The sequence below is a fragment of the Callionymus lyra genome, chromosome 15 (genome assembly GCF_982586985.1).
Source record: "Callionymus lyra chromosome 15, fCalLyr1.hap1.1, whole genome shotgun sequence".
Taxonomy (NCBI): domain Eukaryota; kingdom Metazoa; phylum Chordata; class Actinopteri; order Syngnathiformes; family Callionymidae; genus Callionymus; species Callionymus lyra.
In genome coordinates this window covers 1063745-1089993 of record NC_141832.1, presented here as the reverse complement: position 1 = coordinate 1089993, position 26249 = coordinate 1063745, and the positions used below count along the sequence as shown (strand labels likewise).

The 26249-nt window shown below is 43.7% G+C and overlaps 1 protein-coding gene across 1 annotated transcript in view; it reads left to right on the top strand.

Moving 5' to 3' along the window:
• Positions 1-1775: 1775 nt before the first annotated feature.
• LOC148064332 (protein TANC2-like) overlaps positions 1776-26249 on the top strand; it is a 103844-nt gene continuing 79370 nt past the window's right edge. The window contains exon 1 of the mRNA XM_087809483.1: positions 1776-1980. The gene's annotated coding sequence lies outside the window, so the exon portion shown is untranslated. The remainder of the gene's footprint in view (positions 1981-26249) is intronic.

Below are 26249 nucleotides of genomic sequence, written 5' to 3'. Positions count from 1 at the left end.
TCCAAGAGAACCAGAACAGTGGATTTACCCGATTCAGCCGACATCATGATGTCACTGGACACTTTCAGTAAAGCTAACAACAAGCTAACAACAAGCTAACAACAAGCTAACAACAAGCTAACAACAAGCTAACGACAAGCTAACAACAAGCTAACAACAAATTAACAACAAGCTAACAACAAACTAACAACAAGTTCACAACAAGCTCACAACAAGCTAACAACAAGCTAACAACAAGCTAACGACAAGCTAACAACAAGCTAACAACAAGCTAACAACAAGCTAACAACAAGCTAACGACAAGCTAACAACAAGCTAACAACAAATTAACAACAAGCTAACAACAAACTAACAACAAGTTCACAACAAGCTCACAACAAGCTAACAACAAGCTAACAACACATTAACAACACGCTAACAACAAGCTAATGACAAGCTAACAACAAGCTAACAACAAACTAACAACAAGCTAACAACAAGCTAACAACAAACTAACAACAAGCTAACAACAAGCTAACAACAAGCTAATGACAAGCTAACAACAAGCTAACAACAAGCTAACAACAAGCTAACAACGAGCTAACAACGAGCTAACAACAAGCAAAAAACAAGCTAACAACAAACTAACAACAAGCTAACAACAAACTAACAACAGGCTAACAACAAGCTAACAACAAGCTAAGAACAAGCTAATGACAAGCTAACAACAAGCTAACAACAAGCTAACAACAAGCTAAGAACAAGCTAATGACAAGCTAACAACAAGCTAATGACAAGCTAACAACAAGCTAACAACAAACTAACAACAAGCTAACAACAAGCTAACAACAAACTAACAACAAGCTAACAACAAGCTAACAACAAGCTAATGACAAGCTAACAACAAGCTAACAACAAGCTAACAACAAGCTAACAACGAGCTAACAACGAGCTAACAACAAGCAAAAAACAAGCTAACAACAAACTAACAACAAGCTAACAACAAACTAACAACAGGCTAACAACAAGCTAACAACAAGCTAAGAACAAGCTCGTGCACTGAGGTCACAGTTCACGTCATTCACAAACGTATTGATCTTAGATCAATATGTCGTGGAATAATCAGGATCGAATGTTACTCTGACAGTTTAGTAGTTTGTTTTTTAACAATTAATATGATTAATTCATTTTTATTATTGATAATGTTAAAGTATAAAACAAAATAAACAATATTATATAAATTGCAACACCATACAAGAACAAATTATAATAAATAAACTATAATAACATCAGAACAATTGTAATAAGTAAGTGTGAAAAATAGAATTGTGTAAAAAAAATAGTTGATATGTTTACAAACAAAATAATATTTAATCAAACTTAATAATCATCTTTATTTTGTGTTTTGTTTATGTTCACAAGAGTAAACAAATGTCATTCGTTTCGTTAGATTCACACTTTAATTTTGTAGTTATTGTTATTGTTATTACTTTGGTATATTTTTTTAAATTGTTATTAAAACTAACACTATTATTGGCAGTAAACACATCATTAATCAATTATATTTAAAAACATATATTTTCAACTTGTTTCATCAACAATAAACACGTCACGTGTCCTTCACACTGTCGTCCGCTAGATGATGCTCGCGACCCGCCGCCGCAGGTCAGCCCATGGCCACGCCCCGTTCATGAATAATGCATGAACACGCCCCGCTCATGAATAATGCATGAGCTTGCGACCCCAGCGCAGGAGGCTCGTGCCGCCGGAGGAGCTCCTCGTACGTCAGAGGCGCGAGCTCACCGGCAGATCACTGGGATGCTAGCGATGCTAAGCTAACAAGATGCTAGTGATGCTAAGCTAACAAGATGCTAGCGACGCTAAGCTAACGTGATGCTAGCGATGCTAAGCTAACATGAGCGCAGACACAAGGACGCGCGCGAACACTCGAGGTTTCGATTCCTGCTCGACACGACCGCGACTCATCCCTTCATCCTCGAGGTGCGTTCACGTCCCTCCTCACGACACACAAACGCACCATTGACCGGACATGTGTCACTCGTGTGAGGAAGTGTTTCTTTCATCCCTTCTTCTTCTTCTACTTCTCCTTGTTCTTCTTCTTCTCCTTCTTCTTTTCTTCTTCTTCTCCTCCATCTGTGAGCAGCAGCTGCTCGCCAACAGTTGTTTTCTCTCACAATTCATCCTTTGTGTGAAGAATCATCTCCTTGACTCCTTCCTCTGATGCTTCCTTCCTCACACCCTTGTTCCCTCACTTCCTCACACCCTTGTTCCCTCACTTCCTCACACCCTTGTTCCCTCACTCCCTCACACCTTGTTCCCTCACTTCCTCACACCCTTGTTCCCTCACTTCTTCACACCCTTGTTCCCTCACTTCTTCACACCCTTGTTCCCTCACTTCTTCACACCCTTGTTCCCTCACTTCCTCACACCCTTGTTCCTTCACTTCTTCACACCCTTGTTCCCTCACACCCTTGTTCCCTCACTTCTTCACACCCTTGTTCCCTCACACCCTTGTTCCCTCACTTCTTCACACCCTTGTCCCCTCACTTCTTCACACCCTTGTTCCCTCACTTCTTCACACCCTTGTTCCTTCACTTCCTCACACCCTTGTTCCCTCACTTCCTCACACCTTGTTCCCTCACTTCTTCACACCCTTGTTCCTTCACTTCTTCACACCCTTGTTCCTTCACTTCCTCACACCCTTGTTCCCTCACTTCCTCACACCTTGTTCCCTCACTTCCTCACACCCTTGTTCCCTCACTTCTTCACACCCTTGTTCCCTCACTTCTTCACACCCTTGTTCCCTCACTTCCTCACACCCTTGTTCCTTCACTTCTTCACACCCTTGTTCCCTCACTTCCTCACACCCTTGTTCCCTCACTTCCTCACACCCTTGTTCCCTCACCTCTTCACACCCTTGTTCCCTCACGCCCTTGTTCCCTCACTTCTTCACACCCTTGTTCCCTCACTTCCTCACACCCTTGTTCCCTCACTTGTTCACACCCTTGTTCCCTCACTTCCTCACACCCTTGTTCCCTCACTTCTTCACACCCTTGTTCCTTCACTTCTTCACACCCTTGTTCCTTCACTTCCTCACACCCTTGTTCCCTCACTTCCTCACACCTTGTTCCCTCACTTCCTCACACCCTTGTTCCCTCACTTCCTCACACCCTTGTTCCTTCACTTCTTCACACCCTTGTTCCTTCACTTCCTCACACCCTTGTTCCCTCACTTCCTCACACCTTGTTCCCTCACTTCTTCACACCCTTGTTCCCTCACTTCCTCACACCCTTGTTCCCTCACTTCCTCACACCCTTGTTCCCTCACTTCCTCACACCCTTGTTCCCTCACTTCCTCACACCTTGTTCCCTCACTTCTTCACACCCTTGTTCCCTCACTTCCTCACACCCTTGTTCCCTCACTTCCTCACACCCTTGTTCCCTCACTTCTTCACACCCTTGTTCCCTCACTTCCTCACACCATTGTTCCCTCACTTCTTCACACCCTTGTTCCTTCACTTCTTCACACCCTTGTTCCTTCACTTCTTCACACCCTTGTTCCCTCACTTCTTCACACCCTTGTTCCCTCACTTCTTCACACCCTTGTTCCTTCACTTCTTCACACCCTTGTCCCCTCACTTCTTCACACCCTTGTTCCCTCACTTCCTCACACCATTGTTCCCTCACTTCTTCACACCCTTGTTCCTTCACTTCTTCACACCCTTGTTCCTTCACTTCTTCACACCCTTGTTCCCTCACTTCTTCACACCCTTGTTCCCTCACTTCTTCACACCCTTGTTCCTTCACTTCTTCACACCCTTGTTCCCTCACTTCTTCACACCCTTGTTCCCTCACTTCCTCACACCATTGTTCCCTCACTTCTTCACACCCTTGTTCCTTCACTTCTTCACACCCTTGTTCCTTCACTTCTTCACACCCTTGTTCCCTCACTTCTTCACACCCTTGTTCCCTCACTTCTTCACACCCTTGTTCCTTCACTTCTTCACACCCTTGTTCCTTCACTTCTTCACACCCTTGTTCCCTCACTTCTTCACACCCTTGTTCCCTCACTTCTTCACACCCTTGTTCCCTCACTTCTTCACACCCTTGTTCCCTCACTTCTTCACACCCTTGTTCCTTCACTTCTTCACACCCTTGTTCCTTCACTTCTTCACACCCTTGTTCCCTCACTTCTTCACACCCTTGTTCCCTCACTTCTTCACACCCTTGTTCCTTCACTTCTTCACACCCTTGTTCCTTCACTTCTTCACACCCTTGTTCCCTCACTTCTTCACACCCTTGTTCCCTCACTTCCTCACACCATTGTTCCCTCACTTCTTCACATCCTTGTTCCTTCACTTCTTCACACCCTTGTTCCTTCACTTCTTCACACCCTTGTTTCCTCACTTCTTCACACCCTTGTTCCTTCACTTCTTCACACCCTTGTTCCTTCACTTCTTCACACCCTTGTTCCCTCACTTCTTCACACCCTTGTTCCCTCACTTCCTCACACCTTGTTCCCTCACTTCTTCGCACCCTTGTTCCCTCACTTCCTCACACCCTTGTTCCCTCACTTCTTCACACCCTTGTTCCTTCACTTCCTCACACCCTTGTTCCTTCACTTCTTCACACCCTTGTTCCCTCACTTCTTCACACCCTTGTTCCCTCACTTCCTCACACCCTTGTTCCTTCACTTCTTCACACCCTTGTTCCCTCACTTCTTCACACCCTTGTTCCCTCACTTCCTCACACCTTGTTCCCTCACTTCTTCGCACCCTTGTTCCCTCACTTCCTCACACCCTTGTTCCCTCACTTCTTCACACCCTTGTTCCCTCACTTCCTCACACCTTGTTCCCTCACTTCTTCACACCCTTGTTCCCTCACTTCTTCACACCCTTGTTCCCTCACTTCTTCACACCCTTGTTCCCTCACTTCCTCACACCCTTGTTCCTTCACTTCTTCACACCCTTGTTCCCTCACTTCTTCACACCCTTGTTCCCTCACTTCCTCACACCTTGTTCCCTCACTTCTTCGCACCCTTGTTCCCTCACTTCCTCACACCCTTGTTCCCTCACTTCTTCACACCCTTGTTCCCTCACTTCCTCACACCTTGTTCCCTCACTTCTTCACACCCTTGTTCCCTCACTTCTTCGCACCCTTATTCCCTCACTTCCTCACACCCTTGTTCCCTCACTTCTTCACACCCTTGTTCCCTCACTTCCTCACACCTTGTTCCCTCACTCTCTCACATCTCAGACACCTCTGATCAGGTTTGGTAGAAGTTTATTGATAACAAAAACTACCAAATATTCTGTTGTATTTTTTAATAATTCCACAGAAATATATTTGTAAAACTGTGAACCTGCTAACTGACTAGCAACCCTAAAACAATCATTTACTTGATGTGATTTATTTTTTATTAATATTTTATTGAAGTATTTAATATGCTGACAATCCCAACTTTTCATCTACGATACTGTACGATACAACGGTTTGATGGATAAGTGATATACAGTGATTGTGTAGTAACAAGTATATATGTTTCATATTGTCCAGTACTTGACTCTGGTGTTGTGATAGTGTAGTAACAAGTATATATGTTTCATATTGTCCAGTACTTGACTCTGGTGTTGTGATAGTGTAGTAACAAGTATATATATATGTGTAGTATTGTCCAGTACTTGACTCTGGTGTTGTGATAGTGTAGTAACAAGTATATATGTGTAGTATTGTCCAGTACTTGACTCTGGTGTTGTGATAGTGTAGTAACAAGTATATATGTGTAGTATTGTCCAGTACTTGACTCTGGTGTTGTGATAGTGTAGTAACAAGTATATATGTGTAGTATTGTCCAGTACTTGACTCTGGTGTTATGATAGTGTAGTAACAAGTATATCTGTGTAGTATTGTCCAGTACTTGACTCTGGTGTTATGATAGTGTAGTAACAAGTATATCTGTGTAGTATTGTCAAGTACTTGACTCTGGTGTTGTGATAGTGTAGTAACAAGTACTGTATATATGTGTAGTATTGTCCAGTACTTGACTCTGGTGTTGTGATAGTGCAGTAACAAGTATATCTGTGTAGTATTGTCAAGTACTTGACTCTGGTGTTGTGATAGTGTAGTAACAAGTACTGTATATATGTGTAGTATTGTCCAGTACTTGACTCTGGTGTTGTGACAGTGTAGTAACAAGTATATCTGTGTAGTATTGTCAAGTACTTGACTCTGGTGTTGTGATAGTGTAGTAACAAGTACTGGATATATGTGTAGTATTGACCAGTACTTGACTCTGGTGTTGTGATAGTTTAGTAACAAGTATATATGTGTAGTATTGTTCAGTACTTGACTCTGGTGTTGTGATAGTGTAGTAACAAGTATATATGTGTAGTATTGTCCAGTACTTGACTCTGGTGTTGTAATAGTGTAGTAACAAGTATATATGTGTAGTATTGTCCAGTACTTGACTCTGGTGTTGTAATAGTGTAGTAACAAGGATATTTGTGAATATTTTCATGTTAACTGAAAACATGAAACGTATAAAGTTATGTTTAACATGATAGTATCGTGAAAAGTAATATTGTGATATTTAAGTGTAGGAATGTTTTCTTACACTCCTGGTGAGTGTTGCTGAGACTCAGACTTGTTGTGTAGTTGTGTAGTTGTGTGACACTGAGGATGAAGATGAAGTTCACCGTCCGTGACCAACGATGTCAGAACAAGATTGTTGGCGTCAGATTCCATCCTGTCTTCTCATTGGTCGCCTCTCGACAGTCGCTGCGTTCGCTCGTAATCCCTCGTTAATCTGACGTCTTCTGCCTTTAACTCCAGGATTAGACCCTCCTCGTTAGTTGATTAGATGATTAGATGAACAATGATTAGATGATCAATGATTAGATGATCAGATAATCAATGATTAGATGATCAGATCATCAATGATTAGATGATCAGATAATCAATGATTAGATGATCAGTTAATCAATGATTAGATGATCAATGATTAGATGATTAGAGGATCAATGATTAGATGAATAGATGATCAATGATTAGATGATCAGATCATCAATGATTAGATGATCAGTTCATCAATGATTAGATGACCAGATGATCAATGATTAGATGATTAGAGGATCAATGATTAGATGAATAGATGATCAATGATTAGATGATCAGATCATCAATGATTAGATGATCAGTTCATCAATGATTAGATGATCAGATAATCAATGATTAGATTATCAGATCATCAATGATTAGATGATCAGATAATCAATGATTAGATGATCAGATAATCAATGATTAGATGATCAATGATTAGTTGTGGTGACTCAACAATGGTTTCAAGACTGACTTGATTCCCATGATCCTCCAGTCGTGACTCAACAATGGTTTCAAGACTGACTTGATTCCCATGATCCTCCAGTCGTGACTCAACAATGGTTTCAAGACTGACTTGATTCCCATGATCCTCCAGTCGTGACTCAACAATGGTTTCAAGACTGACTTGATTCCCATGATCCTCCAGTCGTGACTCAACAATGGTTTCAAGACTGACTTGATTCCTATGATCCTCCAGTCGTGACTCAACAATGGTTTCAAGACTGACTTGATTCCCATGATCCTCCAGTCGTGACTCAACAATGGTTTCAAGACTGACTTGATTCCCATGATCCTCCAGTCGTGACTCAACAATGGTTTCAAGACTGACTTGACTCCCATGATCCTCCAGTCGTGACTCAACAATGGTTTCAAGACTGACTTGATTCCCATGATCCTCCAGTCGTGACTCAACAATGGTTTCAAGACTGACTTGATTCCCATGATCCTCCAGTCGTGACTCAACAATGGTTTCAAGACTGACTTGATTCCCATGATCCTCCAGTCGTGACTCAACAATGGTTTCAAGACTGACTTGATTCCCATGATCCTCCAGTCGTGACTCAACAATGGTTTCAAGACTGACTTGATTCCCATGATCCTCCAGTCGTGACTCAACAATGGTTTCAAGACTGACTTGATTCCCATGATCCTCCAGTCGTGACTCAACAATGGTTTCAAGACTGACTTGATTCCCATGATCCTCCAGTCGTGACTCAACAATGGTTTCAAGACTGACTTGATTCCCATGATCCTCCAGTCGTGACTCAACAATGGTTTCAAGACTGACTTGATTCCCATGATCCTCCAGTCGTGACTCAACAATGGTTTCAAGACTGACTTGATTCCCATGATCCTCCAGTCGTGACTCAACAATGGTTTCAAGACTGACTTGATTCCCATGATCCTCCAGTCGTGACTCAACAATGGTTTCAAGACTGACTTGACTCCCATGATCCTCCAGTCGTGACTCAACAATGGTTTCAAGACTGACTTGACTCCCATGATCCTCCAGTCGTGACTCAACAATGGTTTCAAGACTGACTTGACTCCCATGATCCTCCAGTCGTGACTCAACAATGGTTTCAAGACTGACTTGACTCCCATGATCCTCCAGTCGTGACTCAACAATGGTTTCAAGACTGACTTGACTCCCATGATCCTCCAGTCGTGACTCAACAATGGTTTCAAGACTGACTTGACTCCCATGATCCTCCAGTCGTGACTCAACAATGGTTTCAAGACTGACTTGATTCCCATGATCCTCCAGTCGTGACTCAACAATGGTTTCAAGACTGACTTGATTCCCATGATCCTCCAGTCGTGACTCAACAATGGTTTCAAGACTGACTTGATTCCCATGATCCTCCAGTCGTGACTCAACAATGGTTTCAAGACTGACTTGACTCCCATGATCCTCCAGTCGTGACTCAACAATGGTTTCAAGACTGACTTGACTCCCATGATCCTCCAGTCGTGACTCAACAATGGTTTCAAGACTGACTTGATTCCCATGATCCTCCAGTCGTGACTCAACAATGGTTTCAAGACTGACTTGATTCCCATGATCCTCCAGTCGTGACTCAACAATGGTTTCAAGACTGACTTGATTCCCATGATCCTCCAGTCGTGACTCAACAATGGTTTCAAGACTGACTTGATTCCCATGATCCTCCAGTCGTGACTCAACAATGGTTTCAAGACTGACTTGATTCCCATGATCCTCCAGTCGTGACTCAACAATGGTTTCAAGACTGACTTGACTCCCATGATCCTCCAGTCGTGACTCAACAATGGTTTCAAGACTGACTTGATTCCCATGATCCTCCAGTCGTGACTCAACAATGGTTTCAAGACTGACTTGACTCCCATGATCCTCCAGTCGTGACTCAACAATGGTTTCAAGACTGACTTGACTCCCATGATCCTCCAGTCGTGACTCAACAATGGTTTCAAGACTGACTTGACTCCCATGATCCTCCAGTCGTGACTCAACAATGGTTTCAAGACTGACTTGACTCCCATGATCCTCCAGTCGTGACTCAACAATGGTTTCAAGACTGACTTGACTCCCATGATCCTCCAGTCGTGACTCAACAATGGTTTCAAGACTGACTTGACTCCCATGATCCTCCAGTCGTGACTCAACAATGGTTTCAAGACTGACTTGATTCCCATGATCCTCCAGTCGTGACTCAACAATGGTTTCAAGACTGACTTGATTCCCATGATCCTCCAGTCGTGACTCAACAATGGTTTCAAGACTGACTTGATTCCCATGATCCTCCAGTCGTGACTCAACAATGGTTTCAAGACTGACTTGACTCCCATGATCCTCCAGTCGTGACTCAACAATGGTTTCAAGACTGACTTGACTCCCATGATCCTCCAGTCGTGACTCAACAATGGTTTCAAGACTGACTTGATTCCCATGATCCTCCAGTCGTGACTCAACAATGGTTTCAAGACTGACTTGATTCCCATGATCCTCCAGTCGTGACTCAACAATGGTTTCAAGACTGACTTGATTCCCATGATCCTCCAGTCGTGACTCAACAATGGTTTCAAGACTGACTTGATTCCCATGATCCTCCAGTCGTGACTCAACAATGGTTTCAAGACTGACTTGATTCCCATGATCCTCCAGTCGTGACTCAACAATGGTTTCAAGACTGACTTGACTCCCATGATCCTCCAGTCGTGACTCAACAATGGTTTCAAGACTGACTTGATTCCCATGATCCTCCAGTCGTGACTCAACAATGGTTTCAAGACTGACTTGACTCCCATGATCCTCCAGTCGTGACTCAACAATGGTTTCAAGACTGACTTGACTCCCATGATCCTCCAGTCGTGACTCAACAATGGTTTCAAGACTGACTTGACTCCCATGATCCTCCAGTCGTGACTCAACAATGGTTTCAAGACTGACTTGACTCCCATGATCCTCCAGTCGTGACTCAACAATGGTTTCAAGACTGACTTGATTCCCATGATCCTCCAGTCGTGACTCAACAATGGTTTCAAGACTGACTTGACTCCCATGATCCTCCAGTCGTGACTCAACAATGGTTTCAAGACTGACTTGATTCCCATGATCCTCCAGTCGTGACTCAACAATGGTTTCAAGACTGACTTGACTCCCATGATCCTCCAGTCGTGACTCAACAATGGTTTCTCTCGCGTCAGCTCTTTACAACATTGTGTGGAGACGATCAGAGAGTTTTGTGTTTTGATATCTACAGCAGTACAGGAGCTTGTTTGTGGTTGTGTGTCCTACAGAGTGTTTCAGTTCCATCAAGACGTGACCTTTTGTTAAGACAATGGTTGTGTTGCCTCGACACACAAAGACGTTTGACTTCCTGACGAGACCAGACCAGAGAGCCGATCCCAGAGCGGACGTTTACAAAGATCATTGTCGTTACATTTGTCAGTAGACTTGTTCAAAAGTCCACACGAGGAGTACACAAGGGTGTGAGGATCTTTGTGTTACCGCGGGAAGTTGTCGTTCCAGCGACACACACTCGCTTCCTGTGTAAGCCCAAGTGAGACTCCAGAGTGATGGCAGGAAGATCTGTGCTGGTGGGAGATAAGAGTGTGTGTGTGTGTGTGTGCGTATGTGTATGTGTGTGTGTGTGTGCGCGCTCCCGGGTGTGGATCTCCACAAACAACACACCCGTTGAGACGCACAGGTCCATTTGAAGGATCCAGTGGTGTGTGTGTTCAAGGTGGTTCCTGTTCCTGCATGTATTACGTATTTACTGGATTGAATGTGTCGGCAGTTTTTCTTTGTCTTCTTGTTTTCACTGTAAACATCACCACCAGTGAAGAACCGCGTGAGTGAAGAACCGTGTGTGTGAAGAACCGCGTGTGTGAAGAACCGCGTGTGTGAAGAACCGCGTGTGTGAAGAACCGCGTGTGTGAAGAACCGCGTGTGTGAAGAACCGCGTGTGTGAAGAACCGCGTGTGTGAAGAACCGCGTGTGTGAAGAACCGCGTGTGTGAAGAACCGCGTGTGTGAAGAACCGCGTGTGTGAAGAACCGCGTGAGTGAAGAACCGCGTGTGTGAAGAACCGCGTGTGTGAAGAACCGCGTGAGTGAAGAACCGCGTGTGTGAAGAACCGCGTGAGTGAAGAACCGCGTGTGTGAAGAACCGCGTGTGTGAAGAACCGCGTGTGTGAAGAACCGCGTGAGTGAAGAACCGCGTGTGTGAAGAACCGCGTGTGTGAAGAACCGCGTGTGTGAAGAACCGCGTGTGTGAAGAACCGCGTGTGTGAAGAACCGCGTGTGTGAAGAACCGCGTGTGTGAAGAACCGCGTGAGTGAAGAACCGCGTGTGTGAAGAACCTCGTGTGTGAAGAACCTCGTGTGTGAAGAACCTCGTTTGTGAAGAACCGCGTTTGTGAAGAACCGCGTGTGTGAAGAACCGCGTGTGTGAAGAACCGCGTGTGTGAAGAACCGCGTGTGTGAAGAACCTCGTGTGTGAAGAACCTCGTTTGTGAAGAACCGCGTTTGTGAAGAACCGCGTGTGTGAAGAACCGCGTGTGTGAAGAACCGCGTGTGTGAAGAACCTCGTGTGTGAAGAACCTCGTGTGTGAAGAACCGCGTGTGTGAAGAACCGCGTGTGTGAAGAACCTCGTGTGTGAAGAACCTCGTGTGTGAAGAACCTCGTGTGTGAAGAACCTCGTGTGTGAAGAACCGTGTGAGTGAAGAACCGCGTGAGTGAAGAACCGCGTGAGTGAAGAACCGCGTGAGTGAAGAACCGCGTGAGTGAAGAACCGCGTGTGTGAAGAACCGCGTGTGTGAAGAACCTCGTGTGTGAAGAACCTCGTGTGTGAAGAACCTCGTGTGTGAAGAACCTCGTGAGTGAGGAACCGCGTGAGTGAAGAACCGCGTGAGTGAAGAACCGCGTGAGCGAAGAACCGCGTGTGTGTTTGTGTAGATCAACACGTACACAAGTTTCTTCCTGTAGATACTAATGTTTGTGTAGATCAACACGTACACAAGTGTCTTCCTGTAGATACTAATGTTTGTGTAGATCAACACGTACACAAGTGTCTTCATGTAGATACTAATGTTTGTGTAGATCAACACGTACACAAGTGTCTTCATGTAGATACTAATGTTTGTGTAGATCAACACGTACACAAGTGTCTTCCGGTAGATACTAATGTTTGTGTAGATCAACACGTACACAAGTGTCTTCATGTAGATACTAATGTTTGTGTAGATCAACACGTACACAAGTGTCTTCATGTAGATACTAATGTTTGTGTAGATCAACACGTACACAAGTGTCTTCATGTAGATACTAATGTTTGTGTAGATCAACACGTACACAAGTGTCTTCCGGTAGATACTAATGTTTGTGTAGATCAACACGTACACAAGTGTCTTCATGTAGATACTAATGTTTGTGTAGATCAACACGTACACAAGTGTCTTCATGTAGATACTAATGTTTGTGTAGTTCAACACGTACACAAATGTCTTCATGTAGATACTAATGTTTGTGTAGATCAACACGTACACAAGTGTCTTCATGTAGATACTAATGTTTGTGTAGATCAACACGTACACAAGTGTCTTCATGTAGATACTAATGTTTGTGTAGATCGACACGTACACAAGTGTCTTCATGTAGATACTAATGTTTGTGTAGATCAACACGTACACAAGTGTCTTCATGTAGATACTAATGTTTGTGTAGATCAACACGTACACAAGTGTCTTCATGTAGATACTAATGTTTGTGTAGATCAACACGTACACAAGTGTCTTCATGTAGATACTAATGTTTGTGTAGATCAACACGTACACAAGTGTCTTCATGTAGATACTAATGTTTGTGTAGATCAACACATACACAAGTGTCTTCCTGTAGATACTAATGTATGTGTAGATCAACACGTACACAAGTGTCTTCATGTAGATACTAATGTTTGTGTAGATCAACACGTACACAAGTGTCTTCCGGTAGATACTAATGTTTGTGTAGATCAACACGTACACAAGTGTCTTCATGTAGATACTAATGTTTGTGTAGATCAACACGTACACAAGTGTCTTCATGTAGATACTAATGTTTGTGTAGATCAACACGTACACAAGTGTCTTCATGTAGATACTAATGTTTGTGTAGATCAACACGTACACAAGTGTCTTCATGTAGATACTAATGTTTGTGTAGATCGACACGTACACAAGTGTCTTCATGTAGATACTAATGTTTGTGTAGATCAACACGTACACAAGTGTCTTCATGTAGATACTAATGTTTGTGTAGATCAACACGTACACAAGTGTCTTCATGTAGATACTAATGTTTGTGTAGATCAACACATACACAAGTGTCTTCCTGTAGATACTAATGTATGTGTAGATCAACACGTACACAAGTGTCTTCATGTAGATACTAATGTTTGTGTAGATCAACACGTACACAAGTGTCTTCATGTAGATACTAATGTTTGTGTAGATCAACACATACACAAGTGTCTTCCTGTAGATACTAATGTATGTGTAGATCAACACGTACACAAGTGTCTTCATGTAGATACTAATGTTTGTGTAGATCAACACGTACACAAGTGTCTTCCGGTAGATTCTAATGTTCTTCTTTTCTCAGCAAGACCTTGAGCATCTTACCTTCTAGTTTATAGTAGAAGATGAAACAAGTGGTCATAATGTTTTGGCAAATTAATGAAGCTTGAAAAGAAACAAAAGTTATAAAATAATAAAAGTTAGATTTTTAATTAAATCAGTCTCTAAAGAAATGATGTCACGAGTGACATGAAGAGTGTATTGTTCACACGACTGCAGAGTTTAAAGAGGTCAAGCTTAACTGATGACAGATGGTGTGTGTGTGCGTCTGTGTGTGTGCGTCTGTGTGTGTGCGTCTATGTGTGTGTCTCACATGAATGAGCTTGTCCCCGTGTCATGGCAGAGACATGTTTTCAAGCTCTAGCAACATCTGTTGTGTGAGTGTTGTCGTACACCACACATGTTGTGTAACTGAAGGGTTGTCGTACACCACACATGTTGTGTAACTGAAGGGTTGTCGTACACCACACATGTTGTGTAACTGAAGTGTTGTCATACACCACACACGTTGTGTAACTGAAGTGTTGTCGTACACCACACACGTTGTGTAACTAAAGTGTTGTCGTACACCACACATGTTGTGTAACTGAAGTGTTGTTGTACACCACACATGTTGTGTAACTGAAGTGTTGTCGTACACCACACATGCTCTGTAACTGAAGTGTTGTCATACACCACACATGTTGTGTAACTGAAGTGTTGTCGTACACCACACATGTTGTGTAACTGAAGTGTTGTCGTACACCACACATGTTGTGTAACTGAAGTGTTGTCGTACACCACACATGCTCTGTAACTGAAGTGTTGTCATACACCACACATGTTGTGTAACTGAAGTGTTGTCGTACACCACACATGTTGTGTAACTGAAGTGTTGTCGTACACCACACATGTTGTGTAACTGAAGTGTTGTCATACACCACACATGTTGTGTAACTGAAGTGTTGTCGTACACCACACATGTTGTGTAACTGAAGTGTTGTCGTACACCACACATGTTGTGTAACTGAAGTGTTGTCATACACCACACACGTTGTGTAACTGAAGTGTTGTCGTACACCACACATGCTGTGTAACTGAAGTGTTGTCATACACCACACACGTTGTGTAACTGAAGTGTTGTCGTACACAGCACACGTTGTGTAACTGAAGTGTTGTCATACACCACACACGTTGTGTAACTGAAGTGTTGTCGTACACAGCACACGTTGTGTAACTGAAGGGTTGTCGTTCACCACACAAGTTGTGTAACTGAAGTGTTGTCGTACACCACACATGTTGCGTAACTGAAGGGTTGTCGTACACCACACATGCTGTGTAACTGAAGGGTTGTCGTACACCACACACGTTGTGTAACTGAAGTGTTGTCGTACACCACACACGTTGTGTAACTGAAGTGTTGTCGTACACCACACATGTTGTGTAACTGAAGTGTTGTCGTACACCACACATGCTGTGTAACTGAAGTGTTGTCATACACCACACATGTTGTGTAACTGAAGTGTTGTCGTACACCACACATGTTGTGTAACTGAAGTGTTGTCGTACACCACACATGTTGTGTAACTGAAGTGTTGTCATACACCACACACGTTGTGTAACTGAAGTGTTGTCGTACACCACACATGCTGTGTAACTGAAGTGTTGTCATACACCACACACGTTGTGTAACTGAAGTGTTGTCGTACACCACACACGTTGTGTAACTGAAGTGTTGTCATACACCACACATGCTGTGTAACTGAAGTGTTGTCATACACCACACATGCTGTGTAACTGAAGGGTTGTCATACACCACACATGCTGTGTAACTGAAGTGTTGTCGTACACCACACATGTTGTGTAACTGAAGTGTTGTCGTACACCACACATGTTGTGTAACTGAAGTGTTGTCGTACACCACACATGCTCTGTAACTGAAGTGTTGTCATACACCACACATGTTGTGTAACTGAAGTGTTGTCGTACACCACACATGTTGTGTAACTGAAGTGTTGTCGTACACCACACATGTTGTGTAACTGAAGTGTTGTCGTACACCACACATGTTGTGTAACTGAAGTGTTGTCGTACACCACACATGTTGTGTAACTGAAGTGTTGTCGTACACCACACATGCTGTGTAACTGAAGTGTTGTCATACACCACACATGTTGTGTAACTGAAGTGTTGTCGTACACCACACATGTTGTGTAACTGAAGTGTTGTCATACACCACACACGTTGTGTAACTGAAGTGTTGTCGTACACCACACATGCTGTGTAACTGAAGTGTTGTCATACACCACACACGTTGTGTAACTGAAGTGTTGTCGTACACAGCACACGTTGTGTAACTGAAGTGTTGTCGTACACAGCACACGTTGTGTAACTGAAGTGTTGTCATACACCACACACGTTGTGTAACTGAAGTGTTGTCGTACACCACACACGTTGTGTAACTGAAGTGTTGTCATACACCACACATGCTGTGTAACTGAAGTGTTGTCATACACCACACATGCTGTGTAACTGAAGGGTTGTCGTACACCACACACGTTGTGTAACTGAAGTGTTGTCGTACACCACACATGTTGTGTAACTGAAGGGTTGTCATACACCACACATGCTGTGTAACTGAAGGGTTGTCATACACCACACATGCTGTGTAACTGAAGGGTTGTCGTACACCACACACGTTGTGTAACTGAAGTGTTGTCGTACACCACACACGTTGTGTAACTGAAGTGTTGTCGTACACCACACATGTTGTGTAACTGAAGTGTTGTCGTACACCACACATGCTGTGTAACTGAAGTGTTGTCATACACCACACATGTTGTGTAACTGAAGTGTTGTCGTACACCACACATGTTGTGTAACTGAAGTGTTGTCATACACCACACACGTTGTGTAACTGAAGTGTTGTCGTACACCACACATGCTGTGTAACTGAAGTGTTGTCATACACCACACACGTTGTGTAACTGAAGTGTTGTCGTACACCACACACGTTGTGTAACTGAAGTGTTGTCATACACCACACATGCTGTGTAACTGAAGTGTTGTCATACACCACACATGCTGTGTAACTGAAGTGTTGTCATACACCACACATGTTGTGTAACTGAAGTGTTGTCGTACACCACACATGCTGTGTAACTGAAGTGTTGTCATACACCACACATGTTGTGTAACTGAAGTGTTGTCGTACACCACAAACGTTGTGTAACTGAAGTGTTGTCGTACACCACACATGTTGTGTAACTGAAGTGTTGTCATACACCACACACGTTGTGTAACTGAAGTGTTGTCGTACACCACACATGCTGTGTAACTGAAGTGTTGTCATACACCACACACGTTGTGTAACTGAAGTGTTGTCGTACACCACACACGTTGTGTAACTGAAGTGTTGTCATACACCACACATGCTGTGTAACTGAAGTGTTGTCATACACCACACATGCTGTGTAACTGAAGGGTTGTCGTACACCACACACGTTGTGTAACTGAAGTGTTGTCATACAACACACATGCTGTGTAACTGAAGTGTTGTCGTACACCACACACGTTGTGTAACTGAAGTGTTGTCATACACCACACACGTTGTGTAACTGAAGTGTTGTCGTACACCACACATGTTGTGTAACTGAAGTGTTGTCATACACCACACACGTTGTGTAACTGAATTGTTGTCGTACACCACACATGCTGTGTAACTGAAGTGTTGTCATACACCACACACGTTGTGTAACTGAAGTGTTGTCGTACACCACACACGTTGTGTAACTGAAGTGTTGTCATACACCACACATGCTGTGTAACTGAAGTGTTGTCATACACCACACATGCTGTGTAACTGAAGGGTTGTCGTACACCACACACGTTGTGTAACTGAAGTGTTGTCATACACCACACATGCTGTGTAACTGAAGTGTTGTCATACACCACACACGTTGTGTAACTGAAGTGTTGTCATACACCACACATGCTGTGTAACTGAAGTGTTGTCATACACCACACACGTTGTGTAACTGAAGTGTTGTCATACACCACACATGCTGTGTAACTGAAGTGTTGTCATACACCACACATGCTGTGTAACTGAAGTGTTGTCATACACCAAAGTTAAAGTTATAAAGTTAAAGTTATAAAGTTATAAAGTTAAAGTTATAAAGTTATAAAGTTATAAAGTTAAAGTTATAAAGTTAAAGTTATAAAGTTAAAGTTATAAAGTCAAAGTTATAAAGTCAAAGTTATAAAGTTATAAAGTTATAAAGTTAAAGTTATAAAGTTAAAGTTATAAAGTTAAAGTTATAAAGTTAAAGTTATAAAGTTATAAAGTTAAAGTTATAAAGTTAAAGTTATAAAGTTAAAGTTATAAAGTTAAAGTTATAAAGTCAAAGTTATAAAGTTATAAAGTTATAAAGTTAAAGTTATAAAGTTAAAGTTATAAAGTCAAAGTTATGAAGTTAAAGTTATAAAGTTAAAGTTATAAAGTTATAAAGTTAAAGTTATAAAGTCAAAGTTATAAAGTTAAAGTTATAAAGTTAAAGTTATAAAGTCAAAGTTATAAAGTTAAAGTTATAAAGTTAAAGTTATAAAGTTAAAGTTATAAAGTCAAAGTTATAAAGTCAAAGTTATAAAGTTAAAGTTATAAAGTTAAAGTTATAAAGTTAAAGTTATAAAGTTATAAAGTTATAAAGTTAAAGTTATAAAGTTAAAGTTATAAAGTTAAAGTTTTAAAGTTAAAGTTTTAAAGTTAAAGTTATAAAGTTAAAGTTATAAAGTTAAAGTTATAAAGTTATAAAGTCAAAGTTATAAAGTTAAAGTTATAAAGTTAAAGTTATAAAGTTATAAAGTTAAAGTTATAAAGTTAAAGTTATAAAGTTAAAGTTTTAAAGTTAAAGTTTTAAAGTTAAAGTTTTAAAGTTATAAAGTTATAAAGTTAAAGTTATAAAGTCAAAGTTATAAAGTCAAAGTTATAAAGTTAAAGTTATAAAGTTATAAAGTTAAAGTTATAAAGTTAAAGTTATAAAGTTATAAAGTTAAAGTTATAAAGTTAAAGTTATAAAGTTATAAAGTTAAAGTTATAAAGTTATAAAGTTAAAGTTATAAAGTTATAAAGTTAAAGTTATAAAGTTAAAGTTATAAAGTTATAAAGTGACATCATCACGTCAAAGAACTAATGAAAACTAGTGTTTATTGTTTTGACAGGTTTCATGTTAGTGTCACTAGAGCAGGTGTGAGCGCCTTCTTGTGGTGATTCAAAGGCACTTCAAGCAGGAACCAAAGAACAGTCAACACTTCCTGCTTTTGTCTTCAACAACACACACACACACTCGTTACACACTCGTTACACACTCGTTACACACTCGTTACACACTGGTTACACACTCGTTACACACTCGTTACACACTCGTTACACACTGGTTACACACTGTTTCTCATGTGTTGCCTCACAGACGCTCATCTGTTTTCCTCACATTTGCATAAATAGGTCTTTCTTTTGTGTTGTGTGTCTTCACACAGCTCGTCAACCTCACCCGCCAATTGTTTGTCGTCGAGGATTAACACACTGACACACATGACACACACACACACATGTTAATCCAGCAAGATGGCGTCTCTGTCTCCTGACGCTTGTGTGTCTCTCAGACAAGGATTAGGTTTATTGAGTCTTGTGATCTCTACACAACTACACAACTGATTTCTACACAACTACACAACTGATCTCTACACAACTGATCTGTACACAACTACACAACTGATTTCTACACAACTACACAACTGATCTCTACACAACTACACAACTGATTTCTACACAACTACACAACTGATCTGTACACAACTACACAACTGATCTGTACACAACTACACAACTGATTTCTACACAACTACACAACTGATCTGTACACAACTGATCTGTACACAACTACACAACTGATTTCTACACAGCTACACAACTGATCTGTACACAACTACACAACTGATTTCTACACAGCTACACAACTGATCTGTACACAACTGATCTGTACACAACTACACAACTGATTTCTACACAGCTACACAACTGATCTGTACACAACTGATCTGTACACAACTACACAACTGATTTCTACACAGCTACACAACTGATCTGTACACAACTGATCTGTACACAACTACACAACTGATTTCTACACAGCTGAACAACTGATCTTTACACAACTGATCTGTACACAACTACACAACTGATCTGTACACAACTGATCTGCACATGACTGATCTGTACACAACTACACAACTGATCTCTACACAGATGATCTCTACACAACTGCTCTCTACACAACTGATCTGTACACAACTACACAACTGATCTGTACACAACTGATCTGTACACAACTGCTCTCTACACAACTGCTCTCTACACAACTGCACTCTACACAACTGATCTGTACACAACTGCTCTCTACACAACTGCTCTCTACACAACTGATCTGTACACAACTGCTCTCTACACAACTATATCACACATTAACACACTCCTGATAGTGTAGTAATATCACTCAAGACTCACACAAGAAGAAATGTTGTGTGTTGTGTAAACTTGGTAGAAGGTTCGTAACATGAACTTGTCGTTGGTTCTAGAACAAGATCCCTTGAGAAACAACATCCAGTCGCACTGAAGTTCTTGTAAAACAGTCGTACATCTTTGTCTGCGACATGTTGGTCTCGTCGTTAATCACCCCCTTCGTTATCTCGCTCTGCACCTGTGCTCGTCTAATCTCTTCTCATCCTCCACCCTATCATCTTCACCCTATCATCCTCCACCCTATCATCCTCCACCCTATCATCTTCACCCTATCATCCTCACCCTATCATCTTCACCCTATCATCCTCCACCCTATCATCCTCCACCCTATCATCTTCACCCTATCATCCTCCACCCTATCATCCTCCACCCTATCATCCTCCACCCTATCATCCTCCACCCTATCATCCTCCACCCTATCATCTTCACCCTATCATCTTCACCCTATCATCCTCCACCCTATCATCTTCACCCTATCATCCTCACCCTATCATCCTCCACCCCTCCTATCATCCTCCACCTATCATCCTCACCCTATCATCCTCACCCTATCATCCTCCACCCTATCATCCTCCACCCTATCATCCTCCACCCTATCATCTTCACCCTATCATCTTCACCCTATCATCCTCCACCCTATCATCTTCACCCTATCATCCTCCACCCTATCATCTTCACCCTATCATCTTCACCCTATCATCCTCCACCCTATCATCTTCACCCTATCATCCTCACCCTATCATCCTCCACCCTATCATCCTCCACCCTATCATCCTCTACCCTATCATCCTCCACCTATCATCCTCCACCCTATCATCCTCCACCCTATCATCCTCCACCCTATCATCCTCTACCCTATCATCCTCCACCCTGTCATCCTCACCTATCATCCTCCACCCTATCACCCTCCACCCTATCATCCTCCACCCTATCATCTTCACCCTATCATCCTCCACCCTATCATCCTCCACCCTGTCATCCTCACCTATCATCCTCCACCCTATCACCCTCCACCCTATCATCCTCCACCCTATCATCTTCACCCTATCATCCTCTACCCTATCATCCTCCACCCTATCATCCTCCACCCTATCATCCTCCACCCTATCACCCTCCACCCTATCATCCTCACCTATCATCCTCTACCCTATCATCCTCCACCCTATCATCTTCACCCTATCATCCTCCACCCTATCATCCTCCACCATGTCATCCTCCACCCTATCACCCTCCACCCTATCATCCTCACCTATCACCCTCCACCCTATCACCCTCCACCCTATCATCCTCCACCCTATCATCTCCACCCTATCATCTTCACCCTATCATCCTCCACCCTATCATCCTCCACCCTATCACCCTCCACCCTATCATCCTCCACCCTATCATCCTCCACCCTATCACCCTCCACCCTATCATCCTCACCTATCATCCTCTACCCTATCATCCTCCACCCTATCATCTTCACCCTATCATCCTCCACCCTATCATCCTCCACCATGTCATCCTCACCTATCATCCTCCACCCTATCATCCTCCACCCTATCATCCTCACCTATCATCCTCTACCCTATCATCTTCACCCTATCATCCTCCACCTATCATCCTCACCCTATCATCCTCCACCCTATCATCCTCCACCCTATCATCTTCACCCTATCATCCTCCACCCTATCATCCTCCACCCTATCATCTTCACCCTATCATCCTCCACCCTATCATCCTCCACCATGTCATCCTCACCTATCATCTTCACCCTATCATCCTCCACCCTATCATCCTCCACCCTATCATCCTCTACCCTATCATCCTCCACCCTGTCATCCTCACCTATCATCCTCCACCCTATCACCCTCCACCTATCATCCTCCACCCTATCATCTTCACCCTATCATCCTCCACCCTATCATCCTCCACCCTATCACCCTCCACCCTATCATCCTCACCTATCATCCTCTACCCTATCATCCTCCACCCTATCATCTTCCCTATCATCCTCCACCCTATCATCCTCCACCATGTCATCCTCACCTATCATCCTCCACCCTATCATCCTCCCACCCTATCATCCTCTACCCTATCATCCTCCACCCTGTCATCCTCACCTATCATCCTCCACCCTATCACCCTCCACCCTATCATCCTCCACCCTATCATCTTCACCCTATCATCCTCCACCCTATCATCCTCCACCCTGTCATCCTCACCTATCATCCTCCACCCTATCACCCTCCACCCTATCATCCTCCACCCTATCATCTTCACCCTATCATCCTCTACCCTATCATCCTCCACCCTATCATCCTCCACCCTATCATCCTCCACCCTATCACCCTCCACCCTATCATCCTCACCTATCATCCTCTACCCTATCATCCTCCACCCTATCATCTTCACCCTATCATCCTCCACCCTATCATCCTCCACCATGTCATCCTCACCTATCATCCTCCACCCTATCATCCTCCACCCTATCATCCTCCACCCTATCATCCTCCACCCTATCATCTTCACCCTATCATCCTCCACCCTATCATCCTCCACCCTATCATCCTCCACCCTATCATCCTCCACCCTATCATCTTCACCCTATCATCCTCCACCTATCATCCTCTACCCTATCATCCTCCACCCTATCATCTTCACCCTATCATCCTCCACCTATCATCCTCTACCCTATCATCCTCCACCCTATCATCCTCCACCCTATCATCCTCCACCATATCATCCTCACCCTATCATCCTCCACCCTATCATCCTCTACCCTATCATCCTCCACCCTATCATCCTCTACCCTATCATCCTCACCCTATCATCCTCCACCCTATCATCTCTACCCTATCATCCTCCACCCTATCATCCTCTACCCTATCATCCTCCACCCTATCACCCTCCACCCTATCATCCTCACCTATCATCCTCTACCCTATCATCCTCCACCCTATCATCTCACCCATCATCCTCCACCCTATCATCCCCACCATGTCATCCTCACCTATCATCCTCCACCCTATCATCCTCCACCCTATCATCCTCCACCCTATCATCCTCCACCCTATCATCCTCCACCCTATCATCCTCCACCCTATCATCCTCCACCCTATCATCCTCCACCCTATCATCCTCCACCCTATCATCTTCACCTATCATCCTCCACCTATCATCCTCACCCTATCATCTTCCACCCTATCATCCTCCACCCTATCATCTTCACCCTATCATCCTCCACCTATCATCCTCTACCCTATCATCCTCCACCCTATCATCTTCACCCTATCATCCTCCACCCTATCATCCTCCACCCTATCATCCTCTACCCTATCATCCTCCACCCTGTCATCCTCACCTATCATCCTCCACCCTATCACCCTCCATCCTATCATCCTCCACCCTATCATCTTCACCCTATCATCCTCCACCCTATCATCCTCCACCCTATCATCCTCCACCCTATCATCCTCCACCCTATCATCTTCACCCTATCATCCTCCACCTATCATCCTCACCCTATCATCCTCCACCTATCATCCTCTACCCTATCATCTTCCACCCGATCATCCTCCACCCTATCATCTTCACCCTATCATCCTCCACCTATCATCCTCTACCCTATCATCCTCCACCCTATCATCTTCACCCTATCATCCTCCACCCTATCATCCTCCACCCTATCATCCTCTACCCTATCATCCTCCACCCTGTCATCCTCACCTATCATCCTCCACCCTATCACCCTCCATCCTATCATCCTCCACCCTATCATCTTCACCCTATCATCCTCCACCCTATCATCCTCCACCCTGTCATCCTCCACCTATCATCCTCCACCCTATCACCCTCCACCCTATCATCCTCCACCCTATCATCTTCACCCTATCATCCTCCACCCTATCAGCCTCCACCCTATCATCCTCCACCCTATCATCCTCCACCCTATCATCCTCCACCCTATCATCCTCACCTATCATCCTCTACCCTATCATCCTCCACCCTATCATCTTCACCCTATCATCTTCACCCTATCATCCTCCACCCTATCATCCTCCACCATGTCATCCTCACCTATCATCCTCCACCCTATCATCCTCCACCCTATCATCCTCCACCCTATCATCCTCCACCCTATCATCCTTCACCCTATCATCCTCCACCCTATCATCCTCTACCCTATCACCCTCCACCCTATCATCCTCCACCCTATCATCCTCAACCTATCATCCTCTACCCTATCATCCTCCACCCTATCATCCTCCACCCTATCATCCTTCACCCTATCATCCTCCACCCTATCATCTCCACCCTATCATCTTCACCCTATCATCCTCCACCCTTATCATCCTCCACCCTATCATCCTCCACCCTATCATCTTCACCCTATCATCCTCCACCTATCATCCTCTACCCTATCATCCTCCACCCTATCATCCTCTACCCTATCATCCTCCACCCTATCATCCTCCACCCTATCATCTCCACCTATCATCCTCTACCCTATCATCCTCCACCCTATCATCCTCCACACCTATCATCCTCCACCCTATCATCCTCCACCCTATCATCCTCCACCCTATCATCCTCCACCCTATCATCCTTCACCCTATCATCCTCCACCTATCATCCTCTACCCTATCATCCTCCACCCTATCATCCTCTCACCCTATCATCCTCCACCCTATCATCTTCACCCTATCATCCTCCACCCTATCATCCTCCACCCTATCATCCTCCACCCTATCATCTTCACCCTATCATCCTCCACCTATCATCCTCTACCCTATCATCCTCCACCCTATCATCCTCCACCCTATCATCCTCCACCCTATCATCCTCTACCCTATCATCCTCCACCCTATCATCCTCCACCCTATCATCCTCCACCTATCATCCTCTACCCTATCATCCTCCACCCTATCATCCTCCACCCTATCATCCTCCACCCTATCATCCTCCACCTATCATCCTCCACCCTATCATCCTCCACCCTATCAGCCTCCACCCTATCATCCTCCACCCTATCATCCTCTACCCTATCATCCTCCACCCTATCATCCTCCACCCTATCATCCTCCACCCTATCATCCTCCACCCTATCATCCTCCACCTATCATCCTCTACCCTATCATCCTCCACCCTATCATCCTCCACCCTATCATCCTCCACCCTATCATCCTCCACCCTATCATCCTCCACCCTATCATCCTCCACCCTGTCATCCTCCACCCTATCATCCTCCACCCTATCATCCCTCCACCTATCATCCTCCACCCTATCATCTCCACCCTATCATCCTCCACCCTATCATCCTCCACCCTATCATCCTCCACCCTATCATCCTCCAACCTATCATCCTCCACCTATCATCCTCACCCTATCATCCTCCACCCTATCATCCTCCTACCCTATCATCCTCCACCCTATCATCCTCTACCCTATCATCCTCACCTATCATCACCCTATCATCCTCCACCCTATCATCCTCTACCCTATCATCCTCCACCCTATCATCTTCACCCTATCATCCTCCACCCTATCATCCTCCACCCTATCATCCTCTACCCTATCACCCTCCACCCTATCATCCTCCACCCTATCATCCTCACCTATCATCCTCTACCCTATCATCCCACCCTATCATCCTCCACCCTATCATCCTCCACCCTATCATCTTCACCCTATCATCCTCCACCCTATCATCCTCCACCCTATCATCCTCCAC